The sequence below is a fragment of the Taudactylus pleione genome, unplaced genomic scaffold, assembly GCF_031769625.1.
Source record: "Taudactylus pleione unplaced genomic scaffold, aTauple2 ptg000129l, whole genome shotgun sequence".
NCBI lineage: Eukaryota > Metazoa > Chordata > Amphibia > Anura > Myobatrachidae > Taudactylus > Taudactylus pleione.
Genome location: NW_028284531.1, coordinates 4,150,518 through 4,170,078, shown reverse-complemented (window position 1 = coordinate 4,170,078; position 19,561 = coordinate 4,150,518).

The following is a 19,561-nucleotide window of genomic DNA, read 5'->3' as shown; positions in this document are numbered from 1 at the left end:
AACCTCTTTGAGGGCAAAACTGAAAAGCTCCTCAAACTCCAAAGCGGCAGTAGGCATAAGGCCTAAGGCCCCTTGGTTTCCCAACAAACTCACAAGGAGCGCAGCTGCTTAAGCAATTTATCCCCCCTTAAATAAGTTCTATAAGCTGATGACTTTCACCGACCCCACTTTTGTAAGATGTTGACCGAAGCACCAGCAACCGCTGTGCAAGTTGCTGCCCCTATCTTAAATGAATGAGTCCCAAAATGTTCTGTGGGCAAGCCCAAAGCATTAAATCAATTCTGAAACAGCCTTGTAAACTGAAACCTGGACAAAGGTGTAAGATTAACATTGATTAGCCACTGCGCGCCCCCTGATGGACGAAGAGTATTAAATCACCCTGCCAGAGTAACTGGACAAATGACTGTATCTGAATGTTCCGTGATAGAAATCCAATGCCCCCTGCCAAGCTGATCTGTCTTGGACCTATGTGTTTTACACAAGATCAATGCCTGCTTAATTACCACATATTTAAACATTAGACCCGATGACGTGGAAGTCTTATTAGATGCCACGAGCTCTAAACGCCCCAAAATATGCTAATTAAAAAGCGAAACTAAAAAGGGCTGATTCATATTCGCCTAACGCAACCCACAATAAAATCTTTAACTAGGGCCAGGTCAATTGGTCTACGCGTATCGCCTGCACTAGGGTGCTCCTTCACCCACCCCTTCAACGGCTTGTTTAGCATGAATGATTTTGTGGGATCTGCCATATCATGCAACTTAGAAAAATAAGCAATACCAGATAGCGCTGCAGACATAGCCACATTAGAATTACCCCCTTCATGCAAGTTCCAAACAAACTCTGCCATACAGTCATCAACCGTCTTACCTCCCCTGCGCATGGAAGCCAAGAAACACTGCCAAGCGTCCCAAGCCGCCGTGTAAGTCTTTAAGGTGCTAGGAGCCACTTTGATGCCGGCGTGATACTCTGCCAGACATGGGAGGGGCAGGTTAAACCATGAAGAGAAGCGAAAGGCGTGAGCGAACAAAACCTGTCCCACTGAAAACGAGATAAGGAGTCTACTATCTCGTTTGAAACACCCGGAACATGCTGCGCCCTAAACTCAATATTCCTTCGCAGGCAAAGGAGTGTCAAGTACCTCAACAATTTCAAAGCCAACGGCAATTATGCCCTCTAATTATTTACCACCTGGACCACGCCGAAATTATCGCATCAGAAAAGGATCCGTCTATTACAAAGCCTGTGAGCCCACAGCTCAACAGCCACCACAATAGGGAAAAGTTCCAGAAGCAGGATGTTCCTAGTAAGGCCTAGAACTCAAGATTCTGGCCAAGGCTATGCGCACCTCTCCCCTTCCAAAAAGGCACTGAAACCGACGGAACCGGAGGCATCCGTAAATAGTTGAAGCTCGGAATTAGCTACAGGGGCCTGGAGCCATATCCGAACGCCATTGAAATCACGCAGGAACAGCAACCAAACACGAAGGTCCTCCCTACTGAACTCTGTACTATTTCTAGAGCCTGCTCAAAAGATTGGTAAACGACCAGGCAATCCGACGGATCTAGAGCGTCGTTAACCGACCCTCCCTCTGGATAAGAGAGATGCTGTATAAGTCTAAATTTACCTGGAACCCTCTTAGGCACGACCCCTAAAGGCAACATGTACAAACCCTCTAAAGGGGAGGAAGAAAAAGGGCCACACATGCGCCCCAACCCGACTTACGCCTCAATCTTAGCTCAAACTACTTCTGGGTGATCGCGGGCCGACTTAAGATTTCTCTTAGCTATAACCGAGACCTCCCGTATCACAGGTAACCGAAAACCTTCACTAAACCCATGTAACAAAAAGGCAGCTTCCTCCGTAAGAGGATAATGACCCAACCAACTCCTCAAACCCCCTAGGTCGACCAGCGAAGGTGCTTTACTCGACTCGCCCTTGCACCGCCGGCTCGCCCACATTCTTTAGCCGGGTGCCCACTCCCACAGAGCATGCATATGTGTCTATACCGACAGCCCGACCCATTAATACATTGTGCATTATTATACGCATAGCATTTCCCTCTGCCGGCTCCAGCACCACCTGGGCGGGCCAGAAAGGGCTGCTTACGCACAACCGAAGGGTCCAAGGACACGCGAGGCAGCTGACTGACTTCAAGCCAAACCTCTACGTCCTTGAAGCCGAATTGAAAAACCACCTGACCCTCTTGCTTTTTATGGAATGTCTCATCATATTGCTTCCAAGCTGTATCCTTACCTGTCGAGTGCATGCTGTGCACCATATGCATATACTTGAGGACATTCATGTACTCCCCTGGGCGTGACTCACTGTGGCAAACTGCAAAAACAAACATCCCTGCTTCCCAATTCTGGAATGAACGGAAGGTTTCTTCAGCGACCACCCCAGCTGATTTAGCCCGATCTAAAGCCTGTTTTGCGTCGGCCATAATCGAAAACATATCTACAAATTTTCCTTTCCGGATCCTCTCCCTAACTTTAGACCATAAACCCCTAAGGATGGCCGTGTTCGTGCAGTGCACCATATCCCCCATAGCATCTGGGACCTTAGCTGCCGACACTGTGCTGGTCCTCTTGGGGCTCCCCCGCTTTCCCTTAATCTTGTGTGCTAAGTAACGCATAAGCTTTCGTGGCCTCTTTGATGAACTTGCAGAATCGCTAGAATCAGTGGAAGATGAATGTGTGCTGCGTAATGTGAAAACGACATGCTCACCAGAAACTGATGCCGAAGGACCAGCCACTTCCTCCTGAGCGTTCGCCAACCATCCCTCGCCACGAGGTGCGCCCACCATGACGTGACTCGCTGACACCACCTCACTATCCATCTGATGGACATCGACAACTCGACTGGAATGCTCAGAAACTGCGACCCGGGGTCTTGACACAATCACTGGTGAATCAGACCGTACAACAACTCCCTCTGTGGAAGGAGGGACAGGGGAAGCTGTGGGTGGCACGGGGGCGTGGGCAGTTGCAGGTGGCTGGGGGCAGGCAGGGGGCGGAAGGGAGAGGGGGGGTAGAGGAATGTGCGTGGATTGAGAAAACGCAGGGAAAAGGGGGGCTGCAGGACTTGATAATACGGCACAAACCCTTGAGAAAGGGGGGCAGACCCCGTAGTTGCTGCGGGGGGGGCATACTGGAACAGTGGGGGATGGTGGCTGGTGGTACATGATGGGGGCAGAATGGTAAGTGTCAGGATTTGAAAAGGGGGGGAAATGGGGGCCAGAGGCAGGGAAATATGGGGACCAGCCAGCTGCTGTGCCGCTAACGGGTTGAAAGGGCGGGGTTGGAGTTGCTGCAAACTAACAGCCCCCCCAAGGCAAAGGGGTGTAACCCCCACCCCTTGATACAGGGGGGACAACAGGCAATAATTCGCTGGGAGGGACACCTGGGACCCCAGAGATGATGGACCCCGCAGCTGATGCCACACTGAGGGGGGAAGCCCTGTGGCTAAACAACAATGGTGAGGGCTGAGGAGGAGGGGGCCCCCCGCTCCTGGAGTAGTGGGGGCGGAGGGGGGGCTAAGTAGGGCTCCCTGCGCAGCATCTGGCACTAAAATGGCCGCGCGACAGTGTGGGCGGGCAGCCAGCCAACCACCAATGCAGGGCGCATACTGGCCGTGGTGTGGGTGGATGGGGCAGGTGCACTGTGGCCACCCGTGCTGCTCGTGGCACCGCCAGAGAGCCAGGCGGCCATGAGCTGTGGAGAAGCAGCGGGGGTGGATGGGGCGCGGGAGCCAGAGGAGGGCTCGCGGACAGGCGCATGATCACGGCCTGTGGAAAGGCACGCCCCGCGTCTGGTTGGAGGTGAGGCTGCAGACGTAAGGGGCCTAGAAGCCTCCATCAAGCGGCGGGGAGGGGCGCTGAATGGTGGGGCCTGGGCATATTGGAAGTAGCAGGGATGAGGGAGGGGGGGTGTATTGTCAGGAGACAGTGGGGGGGATGAAACAAAGCAGGGGAAGGAGGTGAAAAAAGGAGGGGGCAGAAGCTGGAAGGAATGAGATAAGTATGAACAGGAAGGATTAATAGATAGAGAGGATGTAAGAAAAGGGGGAATTGGACCAGAGAAAGACGGCCAGATCAAACAATATGTGACACTTATCAACATAGAAACTGGAAAAGAGGAAATGGCTCCTCTCCCCAGGCTATATATATATATATATGGGTATTCTGAACCCTCCCACAAATCCTACAATAGGCTTATACCTCCCAAATGGCCACTGCCTAACCGCACCCTTCCCTAAGTCTTAACCCTTAACTAACTAACAAAACTACATATCAAACAGGGAGCTTATCTATCCTCAAACTTAATTAAGTATTCGGATGCATTAATTAGACTGAATTGCACTCTCCTCTCTATATGGTGCAGTAGTGAGTACATTCCGGTACTGGGGCTGATTCAGCATTGCACATACGTGCAATGCTGAGCGCAGATTCCCGATTTATCGTATGCAGCCTCTTCTATGCCTCTGCCTGATTGACAGGCAGTGGCATTTAAGGGGTAGTGTGGGGATGACCGGCACGTATGCAACGTGAGTGGCAAGGCCAAGGGCTGCATCCACGGATGCAGTTTCCTGGCCTCATAAGCTGGCCATCTTGAGTAAGCTGGGGCTTACTCAGCTGACCGGCAGCCCGGCACAGTCCACCATTGCGACCGAGGGTCGTGATAGTGATCCCAGCCTGCGACCTCGGTTGCAGTTGTGTGATCGCATTAGCAAGGATGGAATTGCAAAGATGCCTGCATGCAGCTTTGCAATTCCTTCCTAAGCTGAATCACCCCCACTGTGCCAGAGTGTACAGCACAGTCTCCAGTATGTTTTTTTTTTGGAGTCTGGGAGGAGACTAACGAAACTGGATCAGAACCTTTATATACCCCTGCCTATACCTTCTAAATATCCTTCCTATAAACCTCTACGAATAACGCTAATTTGCGTACGCAGTCTGACCGCAAATAAAGACAGGAGTGGAATCTGTGGTTCCAACGCACAAGTATTATTCAGGTAAAACTACAGTCAGTTACACGCAATTGATACATACACAATTTAGGCATAAAAGGAAATATTACAGACCCAAGTACAGTATACATACGCTGCGCCTCCGGACCCAGAGATAGACCTCAGACTAGAGACCCTCAGTTCATACAACCTTCAGCATGGACTAAAAAACCAGTATTCGGGCACATGTATTTATCCCCCCCAGACTAAAACAGGACAAAGGGGAAATTTCCTGCTGATGTCATTGGTTCCCAGAGGAGAAGCATATGTTACAGCACATTTAACAGGCTGGTTCAAATAGACTCCCCCTGCCTCTAACAGCAGGGGAATCTTTCTAATAACGCCTCCTGTAACATTCCAACAGCTAAACATTTTGTTGCTTGTAGGTTCTGCGATCCATAACTTGAGTTTGCATGATGCGATCTCTCCACCGATACCACCGGAATGCTGTAAAAAGCATACGCATCAGAACAAGACCAAACACAAATTGCTTATCATGTATAATACCTTAGTTAGCAAAAACCTTTATTTCTCAGCATTTAAACTAACTAAACCAACTTGAATCATACATTTGATGCTTATTGAACCTTATGAGTGAATATGAAATGTGTGGGTGTTCAGGGTTTGGTATAAGGATGCTAGTTAACTTGGGGCAGATGCGTGCGCAGAAATCTAGTAAAACAGCGGTTTCATACAAAGTCTTATGCATTCGCTAATATGCGACTAGTTAATAGCGCTCTTGTGAGTATTATTGTGTGTATGAGAAATGATGAAAGAAGCGATCGCATAGTGCTAATATAAATAGCGCCACATGTACTATATTGTGAGTTCACCTAAAATGGCGCTTAGGCGGCCATTCGCAAAATGGCGTCTTGCGATCGCATTTCTAAAATGGAGTCTTGCGGCCATTCGCAAGATGGCGTCGCTGCGATTAAATTTTAAACTGAACTTGTCTCAGCCAATTATTCAGCTTCGACAAGACTGTGAAGCACCTGAGGGAAACCCAAGCACACATACAAACTCCACTCCGATTGACCAGGAATTGGACTTACTGTATGACCTCAGAGTTGTGAGACAGTAATGCTAACCAATATGACAATCGTACTGCCCAAGCTTTGTTAGCTGGTTGTTTCATTATATTTTGTAAATTAAAAATCTAATATATATATATATTTCTACTAGTTGAAGTACCTGGCGTTGCCCGGGCTTAATCTTCAAGTTATTAATTTAGGCATCCCAGACCAATTGCCACCCCTCTGCGAAGCTTTCATCAAAATCCATCCAGTGGAAGGCCCAGAACAGGCTCCCTGTGTCAAAGTTATTCCCAGCGTCCACCAAGGTCTGACCGCGACCCTAACCCCCCTAAAACCTGGCCAGTATCCAACTGGACCACCTCCCATTGGTTTCATCCAAATTGGTGCAGGGGAGTCCAAATGCACAACCGGACAGACAAACAGACCAATTAATTTTATATATAAGATTATTATTTTTAGGGGAATTTTGTGAATATAAATACTGATCTTCATGACTATATATATTTTTAATTAAAGTGGGGTGAAAAAGTTTTTGCCCCCTTCCTGATTTGTTCATTTTTTTTTTATATTTGACACACTTATTTGTTTCAAATCTTCAAACTGCAGTGCATCCAGAAAGAATTTACAGCGCTTCACTTTTTCCACATTTTGTTATGTTACAACCTTATTCCAAAATGGAATAAATTATTTTTTGTCCTCAAAATTCTACAAACAATACTCCATAATGACAACGTGTAAAACCATTTTTTGAGATTTTTGCAAATTTAATTACAAAAAAAAACTAAGAAATCACATGTTCATAAGTATTCACAGCCTTTGCCATGAAGCTCAAAATTGAGCTCAGGTGCATCCGGTTTCCACTGATCATCCTTAAGATGTTCCTACAGCTTAATTGGAGTTCACCTGTGGTAAATTCAGTTGATTGGACATGCTTTTGAAAGGCATACACCTGTCTATATAAGGTACCACACTTGACAGTGCATATCAGAGCACAAACCAAGCATGAAGTCCAAGGAATTGTTTGCAGACCTCCGAGACAGGATTGTCTTGAGGCACAAATCTGGGGAAGGGTACAGAAAAATATCTGCTGCTTTGAAGGTCCCAATGAGCAAAGTGGCCTCCATTATCTGTATATTGGACGAAGTTCGGAACCACCAGGACTCTTCCTAGAGTTGGCCGGCCATCTAAACTGAGCGATCGGGGGAGAAGGGCCCTAGTCAGGGAGGTGACCAAGAACCCGATGGTCACTCTGTCAGAGCTACAGCATTCCTCTGTGGGGAGAGGAGAACCTTCCAGAAGGACAACCATCTCTGCAGCAATCCACCAATCAGACCTGTATGGTAGAGTGGCCAGACGGAAGCCACTCTTTAGTAAAAAGCACATGGCAGCCCCCCTGGAGTTTGCCAAAATGCACCTGAAGGACTCTGAGACCATGAGAAACAAAACTCTTTGGTCTGATGAGACAAAGAACTCTTTGGCATGAATGCCAGGCGTTATGTTTGGAGGAAACCAGGCACTCCTCATCACCAGGCCAATTTCATCCCTACAGTGAAGTATGGTGGTGGCAGCATCATGCTATGGGGATGTTTTTCAGCTGCAGGAACTACGAGACTAGTCAGAATAGAGGGAAAGATGAATGCAGCAATGTACAGAGACATCCTGGATGAAAACATGTTCCAGAGAGCTCTTGACTTCAGACTGGGGTGACGGTTCATCTTTCAGCAAGACAACGACCCTAAGCACACAGCCAAGGAGTGGCTTCAGGACAACTCTGTGAATGTCCTTGAGTGGCCCAGCCAGAGCCCAGACTTGAATCCAATTGAACATCTCTGGAGAGATCTGAAAATGGCTGTGCACCGACGCTTCCCATCCAACCTGATGGAGCTTGAGAGGTGCTGCAAAGAGGAATGGGCGAAACTGGCCAAAGATAGGTGTGCCAAGCTTGTGGCATCATATTCAAAAAGACTTGAGGCTGTAATTGCTGCCAAAGGTGCATCAACAAAGTATTGAGCGAAGGCTGTGAATACTTATGTACATGTGATTTCTTATATATTTTTAATTAAATTTGCAAAAATCTCAAAAAAACTTTTTTACACGTTGTCATTATGGGGTATTGTGTGTAATATTTGAGGACAAAAATGAATTTATTCCATTTTGGAATAAGGCTGTAACTTAACAAACTGTGGAAAAAGTGAAGCGCTGTGAATAATTTCCGTATGCACTGTAAATTGAAAGAATATAAGACCAAGACAACATGAGTAAACACAAAATACAGTTTTGAAATTCTCATTTCATTTATTTCAGGAAAACGTTAATCAACACCAACTCACCCTGTGTGAAATAGCAATTGTTCCCTTAATTACTCATTCCAACCTCCCCATCTGTATTTTTTTTTAAATGGCTCCACTTCCCTCCTCAACATTTTATATTGTGCTCCTGACTCCCCCCCAGTAGTTTGCTTACCGAGGCATTTTACCCTCACTGCACACAGAACTCGGATTGCCTCATTACAGCACGCTCTGGAGCTCCATCTCTCCAACTAAGCAGGCCGCTGGTCCTAATATACCCATCTGAAAGGACACAGGATACATAGGAACCCCTGAATAAGGATTGCACCAAGTTGCATATATTCTCCGGGAAACCAAGGGATACCACCTGTGTCAAGGGTCACATCAACCCATTGGACATCATTTACGGCTCTCACCTACCTGCAGGTTAGGTTGCAACATCTTAATAACATTTCAGTGTGCTTTTTCAGATATTTTTCCGAGACTTGTGCATTCCCTATACCATTTGGTTTTTTTCATTTGAACTTTCAACCATTCATATTTTTATTGTCGGGACTCTTTTGTACCTTTCATATTGATATTCATATGTATGATGATTTTTTATTGTGTGAATATTCTAGTTACATCATGTATTAGATATTAAACTTAATATTATCTTCCATCTGCCACTGCATTGATTTATTATGTGTATTATCACTCATGATTGATTTTTATTACCCCCTTTCTTAATAACATTTACATCTTTAGATTGCGCTAATTTTTCATTTTGTTTGTATGTTTTATTCATATCAGGTGACTTCTGATTTTTATGTTAGCTGCATCTCCTTTCATTTATTTTTATGCCACACCATTCATCAGACTGACAGCGCAGTCCCTTGTTTTCTCTTCTTATTTATACTTACTTTGTTCCTTCTTCTGATGGCTCCTCTGACTGGCAACGTTGCATCTTCATGACATCATGTGCACAACACTACCAGGAGCCGGCCAGATGCAGCTGATGCACAGCCAGCCCAGTTCTGCTGTGAATGAAGACCGGTGATCGGTGCCTTGATAAGATAAGAAAAAGTGCACCGGACAATGGCAGGTGGTGATCTGATCCTGTGCAATAGTATGGCAGAGGAAACCGGTTCCTTCCATCCCTGAATGCAAGACCCTTTACTGGCACCCTCTCCGTGCAGGCATCCAGGGCACTTTCTCCAGTTGCCCCACCCTTGCTATGCCACTGCTCAGATCTCACGTGGCAAAAGATTACACCAAGATAGAACTTTTTAGACTGAACTCCAAGCGCTATGTTTAGTGAAAACCAAACACAGCACACCACCAAAAACACAGGGAAGAAGGATGCTCAACGTTCTGAAAGGAAGAAGGATGTGCCAAAGTTCTCCCCAGTGTACACCAGTGGGAGGTCCGGCTGGAACCGAACCTTCAAGTTATTAAGTTAGGCATCCCAATTTCTTAAAAAAGTACACCAAATTTCTTGAGGAAAACTTGCAGCCAGAGCCATAACTAGGGGTGTGTGAGCAGTGCCTCCGCACAGAGGTCAGGGCTCTATGGATGGCACCATTGCTAACCCACAGACCTTGATTCTGGCTAGCAGGGTGCCTGGAACTGCACCCTGCGGCCAGTATTGCTGTGGCAGTGCCACCTGGAGTACTCTGGGCATGCATCTTGCCATCCGTACAGCAGCTTGGAGCGTCCTCATGGCAGACGCTCTGGAGCCTTGTTATGACGCAGCTTGCAGCCCTCTGCTAGACATCTGAAGATGGTGGTTCACATTTGAGCACAGCAATGACCATATACATACTACCAAGAAAACATAGCAGTGGCTTAGGGACAAGAACATGAATGTCCTTGAGTGGCAAGTCTCAGCCCTGCCATAAATCCATTAGAAAATTTGTGAATGGACTTAAAGAGAGTAGTCCATGGTTGCTTACCATGAAATTTGACTGTGCAAGGAAGAATGGGCAAACATTCCCCAATCTAGGTGCTAAACTGGTATAGACCTATCCAAACAGACTGATGACTGTAACTGCAGCAAAAGGTGACTCAACAAAGTATTAAATCAGGGGACTGATCACATTTCCAACCCTGTTATTCTATGTTTTCATTTTTTTATCATTTTCAAAACTGTTGATTTTTTTCATTAGTTGAATATTGTGTGGTGAAATGTTTAAATAAAGCTGGAAACATTTTTTATTTCATTTATTTTATTTTCCAGGATGTAATGTGACAAAATGGGATTTTGTCAGGGTATGAAGACTTTCTAAAGGCTCTATACTTTAAATAAATATTTTCTATGGAGACAGTGCTTGCATCCACACACTGCCTAAAGATATAATTATAGTGCTTTTTGGTCCTTGACCTCCCCCCCACCCTTTTCCAACTCCTGTGTTCAAAAAGGCCTCCTACCAGAGCCTGGGCTGGAGCCCAGATAGTTGGATGGTTTACCAGGCGACAAGCTTAATGCAGTTTTGTCTATTGGCTGGTTCAGCCATCACAAATTGTAAATTGGATTCCCCCTCAACAAGGTCTGGGTTTGTATGCTAGCTTTAAAGAAGAAAGAAAATGCATTTTTAAACTTTATTATTGTTTAACTTAAAATACTGATCTAATTTAGTGTTTAAGATTATGTTTAATCCTCTGTATATTCTTTCATTTAGTTTACAGCTCTTAGCATCATTACAGCCGGTGTCATTATCATTACAGAACCCTATCCAGGGAGATTTTCCTCGGGGCTGGTTTAATCTGCCAGTTTTCAAGCTCTATGTTCCCATTTTGTGTATTCCATTAGCAGGTTCACTGCCGCTGAAAACAGAATCACTTACATTGTACAACCTGTTTGAATTCCCCATTCCGCTCCCTGCCATATGCAGTTTCCTGCGCTTTTCTAACTCATGGAATTGCTTTATAATAGGTTTTAGCCAGCTGCATCACTTTGTTGGGTGCACTGAATACTTTAGTACACTTTCATTTCTATTTTAAGGAACAAATCTCACACATGGTAACCACATTTAGTTACAGGGGTGTCATGTCTGCCATTGGTGATTTTAAACACTCCAGTAAATGTAAAAGTTGTGTCACATTTTTCATTCACTTGAAATGTTTTCTAAAAAAAAAAGTAGATTATTTTATAGGCGCCGCAATGATTTATTTACATCATGACGTCACGTGTGTGGCAAAGATGAGGCTGGCAGCAGTGAGTTTCTAGTCAGCTAGGTCAGGGCCAAAACTAGGTCTTTTGTCACCCGGGACAAGGCAGTAATTTTCCTCCCAAAATCACCCCCACCTCCTCAGGTGACTCTGACGTGTAGCCCCCTGCCCCCTGGTGAGCACATTTTGGGGGTGGGGCTGTGTCATGTCCCTGTTCTAATCATGCTGGGGGCTTGGCCAGAGCTTCGGGAGCTGTGGGGCAGCTCCCATCCTCTCCCGGAACAGAGTGCCCAACCAACTTCCTACCAGCCTGCAGGACACTGTGGCCTCCAGACGGTACAAAGTCCAAAAATTGGGACTGTCCCACTGAAATGAGGAGAGTTGGGGGGTATTATGTGTGTGTGTGTATATGTATATATATATATATATATATAACATTATATACATATATATTCAGTATATATATATATATTTTTTTTACACAAACAAATAAAAATACTTAGTTTACTACCGGACTGGGCTGTGATCTGCAGGGCAGGGCTGGGCTGGCAGGCAGGGACCAGTGAGGCTTTTCACCCCTGGCTAACATGCTGTTCGCACCGGGAACTTCAGATTCTCGGCGGCACCGTGGCAGCAGTGGGAAGTAAGGATGGACAGAGTCAGATCATCTCAGAGAAGAGGCGTGGGGGGTGTGATGAGGGAAGGGGAGGGGAGGGACCTCCGCTCCTCTGGCCGGATCACCTCCTATCTGACTTCTTCTGCGGCAACCACCAGCATACAATAATAAGTCAGTCTGACTCAGAGTATCTGGCTTGCCTGCTGTTATTGCCACTGGCTGCGGGACCCTGCATTGCGGCTGGCCCTGTGCAATGCACCGGCTGCACCACCACTAATTCCACACCTGGAGCCGTCCCAGTGGCACCCCCTCAAATCCTGCACCTGGGGCATGTGCCCCCTAGCCACCCCTAGTTGTGGACCTTTGGTGTCCATCCAGTCATCAGTCATCAGGTTTCTCTGGCTGGGCAGGGGCGCTAAGGGGGGAGGCTTGTACTAAATGCCCAGGATTGTTAGGGAGGCCCTGGTACTGCCCCCTTTCTCTCTCCCTCCTCCCTTTTTACCTGTCCATGGCAGCAGCCTCTCTCCCCCAGCACACAGCGCTGCAAACATAAGAAGGTAATGGGGCTGAGGGCAGAAGGTGACAGGGGCTGGAAGCAGAGGAAGGTGATGGTGCCTGAGGATGGAGGAAGGTGAAGGAGCAGAGGAATGCAATAGGGGCTGAGGGCAGAGGAAGGTGATGGTGCCTGGGGATGGAGGAAGGTGAAGGGGGCAGAGGAAGTTGAAGGGGCCTGGAGGCATAAGAAAGTAATGGGTTTAGAGGCAGAAGGTGACAGGGGCTGGAAGCAGAGGAAGGTGATGGTGCCTGAGGATGGAGGAAGGTGAAAGAGCAGAGGAAGGTGATAGGGGCTGAGGGCAGAGGAAGGTGATGGTGCCTGGGGATGTAGGAAGGTGAAGGGGGCAGAGGAAGATGATGGGTGCTGGATGCAGGAGGTGACAGGGGCTGGACGCAGAGGAAGGTGATGGTGCATGGGGATGCTGGAAGGTGAAGGGGGCAGAGGAAGTTGATAGGGGCTGGGGGCAAAGGTAGGTTATAGGGGCTGGGGGCAGAGAAAGGTGATAGAGGCTGAGGACAAAGGAAGGTGATGGTGCCTGGGGATGGAGGAAGATGAAGGGGGCAGAGGAGGATGAAGGGGCCTGGGGGCATATGAAGGTGATTGGGGCAGCAGATGGCTGACTTGGTGTTCCAGCCAGCGGGCCGCAGATGCTGGGACCCATAGCTGCCGCCCAGCTCCCTTGTAGCCTGGCCCAGGCTGCACTGGGCACTTCCAGGTGGCATGACCTTCAACTGCAACGCATTGGTGTGACGTCATAGGTCACGTCGCCGCATGTCTTCCCTGCCCGTCAGGAGTTGAGGCTGCTGCCATTAGGAGATAGAGGATAAGGAATAGGGGCTGCTGGCAGAGGAAGGTAATGGGGTCTGGGCATGGAAGAAGGTGAAGGGGGCATAGGAAGGTGATAGCGGCTGGGGGCAGAAGGTGACAGGAGCTGGACGCAGAGGAAGGTGATGGTATCTGGGGATGGAGGAAGGTGAAGGGGGCAGAGGAAGGGGCAGGGGGTGACAGCGGCTGGATGCAGAGGAAGGTGATGGAGCCTGGGAATGGAGGAAGGTGATATGGGCTGGGGGCAGAAGGTGACAGTGGCTGGGGGCGGAGGAAGGTGATGGTGCCTGTGGATGGAGGAAGGTGAAGGGGGCAGAGAAAGATGAAGGGGACTGGGTGCAGAGGAAGATGATGGGGGCTGGTGGCAGAAGGTGAAGGGACTAGATGCAAAGGAAGGTGATGGTGCCTGGGGATGGAGAAAGGTGAAGAGACCAGAGGAAGATGTTGGAGGCTGGGACAGAGGAAGGTGATTGGGGCTGGGTATGGAGAAAGGTGATGGGGGCTTCTGGGCTCAGGAGGATGATAGGCTGAACTTGAGGAAGGTGATGAGGGGCTGAGGACTGAGGATGGATAGCTGCAGACACCATCCCTCCTACCCCTGAGGCATCCACAGCACTGTCATCAAGTAGACCTTGCAAGAGATGGCAGACAAGAACTACCAGCCTCCATAATTAGTGACAGAGAGACAGTGTGGTAAGTCATTGTGTATTTTTACTTTATTTAAAAGTTGGAATATCTTTCAGTTAGCATTATCATGCTTCACATATCACACATGCAGGGGAGATATGTGCCGGATCAGGGGTGATAGTGAGAATGTGGGGCCCTTAGAGACACCAGTGTACCAGGCCCCGAGATTTCTGTTGCCGGCCCTTTAGCTGGATAACAGGAGTTAAGAGTTATTATAGCACACATTCTCTGATGCTGCATGACTGGGGTAATTGTTATTAGGCCCGGCAACAGGGGGAGACTAAGGGGACAACCATACCGGGCCCCGAGGTCCAGACTGGCACAAAACAGGGCAGTGGACGGTGGACTCACTTTCCAGCTGGCAGGTCACAGCCGCCGGGACCCATAGCTGCCTCCCAGTCCCAGCTCCCTTGTAGCCTGGCCCGGGCAGCACCGGGCTCTTCCAGGTGGCTCAGCTGCGACCCAGCATGACCTTTATGTCTGCAACACATTGGTGTGATGTCATAGGTCGCGTCTTCCCTGCCCGTAAGGCAGGCTGCGTTGGTCAGGAGTTGAGGCTGCTGCCATTAGGGTATAGAGGATAAGCAATAGGGGCTGGGGGCAGAGGAAGGTAATGGGGTCTGGGGACGGAAGGTGAAGGGGATAGCGGCTGGATGCAGAAGGTGACGGGCTGGACACAGAGGGTGACGGTGCCTGGAGATGGAGGAAGGTGAAGGGGGCAGAGGAAGGTGATGGGGGCTGGGGGAAGAAGGTGACAGGGGCTAGATGCAGAGGAAGGTGATGTGGGTCTGGGGATGGAGGCAGGTGAAGGGGCAGAGGAAGGTGATAGGGGCTCGGGGCAGAAGGTGATGGGCTGGATGCAGAGGAAGGTGATGGTGCCTGGGGTGGAGGAAGGTGAAGGGGACAGAGAAAGATGAATGGGGCTGGAGGCAGAGGAAGGTGATGGGGGCAGAAGGTGACAGGGCTGGACGCAGAGGAAGGTGATGGCATCTGGGGATGGAGGAAGGTGAAGGGGCAGAGGTAGGTGATAGGGGCTGGCGGCAGAAGATGATAGGAGCTGTGGGAAGAGGAAGGTGATGGCATCTGGGGATGGAGGAAGGTGAAGGAGGCAGAGGAAGATGAAGGGGGCTGGGGGCAGAGGAATTTGATGAGGGCAGATAGTGTAGGGCTTAACGCAGATGAAGGTGATGGTGCCTGAGGAAGGTGAAGATACCAGAGGAAGATGGAGGGGCCTGGTGATGAAGGAAGGTGATGGGGCCTAGTGGCAGAAAGTGATGTGGGCTAGGGGCAGAGAAAGATGATTGGGGATGGAGAAAGTTGATGGGGGCTTCTAGGCTGAGGATGGTGATAAGAGACTGAATTTGAGGAAGGTGATGAGGGACTGAGGACTGAGGATGGTTGACTGGCTGCAGACACCATCCCTCCTACCCCTGAGACATCCACAGTACTATCCTCAATAAGACCTTGCAAGAGACGGTAGACAAGAACTAGAGCCTGCATCATTAGTGACAGAGACACAGTTTGGTAAGTCATGTATTTTTACTTTATTTAAAGGCTGGCATATCTTTCAGTTAACATTATCATGCTTCACATATCACACATGCAGGGGAGGGATGTGCAGGATCGGGGTTGGTGGTGAGAATGTGGGGCCCCTAGAGAAATCAGTGTACCAGACCCCGAGATTTGCCAGCCCTTTAGCTGGATAACGGGGGTAAGTGTTATTATAGTACACATTCTTTGATGCTGGATAACGGGGGTAAGTGTTATTATAGCACACATTCTCTGATGCTGCATGACAGGGGTAAGTGTTATTAGGCCTGGCGACAGGGGGGACTAAGGGGATAACCATACCGGGCCTTGTGGTCCAGACGGGCACAAAATGATTCAGCAGACGGCTGACTTGCTGTTCCAGCCAGCGGGCTGCAGCCGCTGGGACCCATAGCTGCCGCCCAGCTCCCTTGAAGCCTGGCCCAGACTGCACTGGGCATTTCCACGTGGCTCAGCTGCGGCCTGGGCCGGGCATGACCTTTAAGACTGCAATGCATTGGTGTGACGTCATAAGTCACGTCGCCGCATGTCTTCCCTGCCCGTCAGGAGTTGAGGCTGCTGCCATTAGGAGATAGAGGATAAGGAATAGGGGCTGCTGGCAGAGGAATGTGATGGTGTCTGGGGATGGAGGAAGGTGAAGGGGGCAGAGGAAGGGGCAGGGGGTGACAGTGGCTGGATGCAGAGGAAGGTGATGGCGCCTGGAGATGGAGGAAGGTGATATGGGCTGGTGGCAGAGGAAGGTGATAGGGGCTGGAGGCAGAAGGTGACAGTGGCTGGGGCAGAGGAAGGTAATGGTGCCTGTGGATGGAGGAAGGTGAAGGGGGCAGAGAAATATGAAGGGGACTGGGTGCAGAGGAAGATTATGGGAGCTGGTGGCAGAAGGTGAAGTGGCTATACGCAAAGGAAGGTGATGGTGCCTGGGGATGGAGAAAGGTGAAGAGACCAGAGGAAGATGAAGGGGGCTGGGGACGGAGGAAGATGATGGGGGCTGGGGGTGGAGGAAGGTAAAGGGAGCAGAGGAAGATGATAGGGCTGGAAGCAGAGGAAGGTGATTGGGGCTGTGGATGGAGAAAGGTGATTGGGGCTTCTGGGCTGAGGATGGTAATGAGAGGCTGAATTTGAGGAAGGTGATGAGGGGCTGAGGACTGAGGATGGTTGGCTGCAGACACCATCCCTCCTAACCCTGAGGCATCCACAGCACTGTTATCAATAGGACCTTGCAAGAGACGGCAGACAAGAACTCCAGCCTGCATCATTAGTGACAGGGAGACAGTGTGGTAAGTCATAGTGTATTTTTACTTTATTTAAAGGCTGGCATATCTTTCAGTTAACATTATCAGGCTTCACATATGACACATGCAGGGAAGGGATGTGAAGGATCGGGGGTGGTGGTGAGAATGTGGGACCATCAGAGACATCAGTGTATCGGGCCCCGAGATTTCTGTTGCCTGCCCTGTGAGTAGTATAATAATAACTTTATTTTTTTCATTACAATTAACTCCATCTCTGTGCTGTGTGGCTGTGGTTGCACTGGGAAACAAATTCCACCAGACAAAACATACATCATTTCACAGCCAAAAGAGAAGCAAAGCAAATATTCAAATGAAGAATTTATAAAGCCTTGATCATCTCTAATGGGGAAGTTTATGCACTGATAACAAGAACAATACCACTGTACCATAAAGTTGTCATGGAGGCTATTTTTTGTTTTTTTTAAGCTAATTATTGCAACCGTATATTTGACTAGCGTTTGGCCACAGCTTCGCTCACGTGGGTGTCTGTTATTTCTCAGCTGAACTCATTTTACAAAGACAGTAGTGGCATCTAATATTGTGATGTTTATTTTATATTGCAGACATAGATCGCAAAATGTCTTTGTAAACAATATTTGCAGTTTTTTCTTTCAGGGATTGGCACAAAAAGATGCTTGGGGCTACTAACTTGTGAGCAAGCCACGTAAAGCTGCCCATGGGAGAGGCAGCTGGTACTGAGAGCTACGCCTTGTTTAGTCATAGCAAAGCAGATGCTTACAGTAAACTGCAGGCACTTGAATTGAAAATTAAAATTGTTGGGGAATTGTTGGGGATAAGGGGTATACATCTCACTTGTGTCAGATCCCGTTAGAATCTGTGCCTCAATTATGTTCCTCTGTAGAGTAGTGACTTTAAGTCGGATTCCGTTGCATAACTTGGGCGGAGTCAAGTTCCGCAGAAGCATGGTCGGAACACCAACTTTTAGTGCAATGCTGTGCGCGGGAAGTGCAGCTGCACTATATTGTAAATCCCAAATCTGTTGCTACTTAACTGGAAAGTTGCAAGTAACGTGAGCAGCAACTCTGATCTGTAGTATTTGTCTTGATGCGCCAGCTACTGGATTGACATGTATACTGCAACTTCATGAGTCAAGATAAGCTGCCTGATTAGTGCTTAATATATAGTTGAATTTTCCTGCGAAATAGATGTTGAGATACATATATCTATGTATTTATATATGCATAAATATATATATATATATATATATATATCAGTTTGTGTTTTGGTTGTGCAATATATGTAAATATATAAAAATATGTATCAGGGAATAAAGGATGCAAAAAGACACATGCCTAATAGTGCAGTAAATTCTAACAGCAATTATATTAAGCAAGTTTCTGCAAATATTCTGCGTACTTTGCATACACTTGTAGAAAAGTGTATCAACAATATCTGTCATCCAACTGTGGTGCGCCACATGAAACCTCCATCACTTAGAACCTTCTGTTGAGTCTTCATAGCCGCAGATAATACAAAGCAACATATAAAGCAAAGCATACTAATATAAAAAAGCACTTCCATAGCGCAGTATGTATGTCTAAAAAATTGGAACATTTACTTGCATAATACACACTACAAGCAAATTAGGACTTACAAAATAAAATAGGTGCTTATCTGGAGGTGGCAGAGATAAAGTCAGTCCAATTGTGTTCAAAGTGAGTAATGCCGGTGGAGGGTGATGGATGTGGGCAGACCCAATGCGTTTCACCTATTTCAGGCTTCCTCAGGGGTTCATCCTCTTGAACAGGGTGCGTGAAAAATATCCTGGGCTTGTCTATGAGTCAAGAGTCATATGGTCCGCGCTAGACTGAAACCGAAAGTGTCAGAATGAAACCGGAAGTAGTGAGACGTTACATATTGCGCTGGTCACCAGGTGTTTATATGGCCTCGGGCTGCTAGTCGTTACATGTATAATGAAATCTCTACTGGAATGTGTTTTTATATTTGGATATAAATGTGTAGTTGCCATTTTTCTCCCTTCAGTACTGTTTGTGGTTTTAACATGTGAGCCGCCATTTTGTTGTTTAGACAAGGGATTCTAATATAAATACAGGCACAGCCATTTTGTTGGTTGGAGACATTGTAAACATGTACTGCAGCGGCAGCCATTTTTTTTGGTTGGAGAAAGAATTATGTCACTGCAATGTATTTTGTTGGCTTGGCAAAACAAATGGGTATGTAACAAATAAAGAGCGCTTGTGAATAAACATGTATGAATGTAACGCAATACCTGTTAAAAAAAAAAAAAGGGATTAGTAAAAGATGTTTAAAACCCTTTTTTAATTTTAGGAAAGTCCATAATTGACATCAGGGTTCCGATAACATGCCTTGCAGTGCGGTGTGATACTGGAGTCAGACGTGAAAAACTAACTGTCTCTCCCTATATCTGCCTACCTTTAACGGCTTCCGCTCCGTCCGGCTGGTTCCCTGCACGGGGTGATCGTCTTCTTCGTCCGTGTAAACGGCCCGATGCTGCAAAGGTGCAGTGTGATGACGTCACTATGTCTCTGCTGTGTGTCAGATGTGCGCTA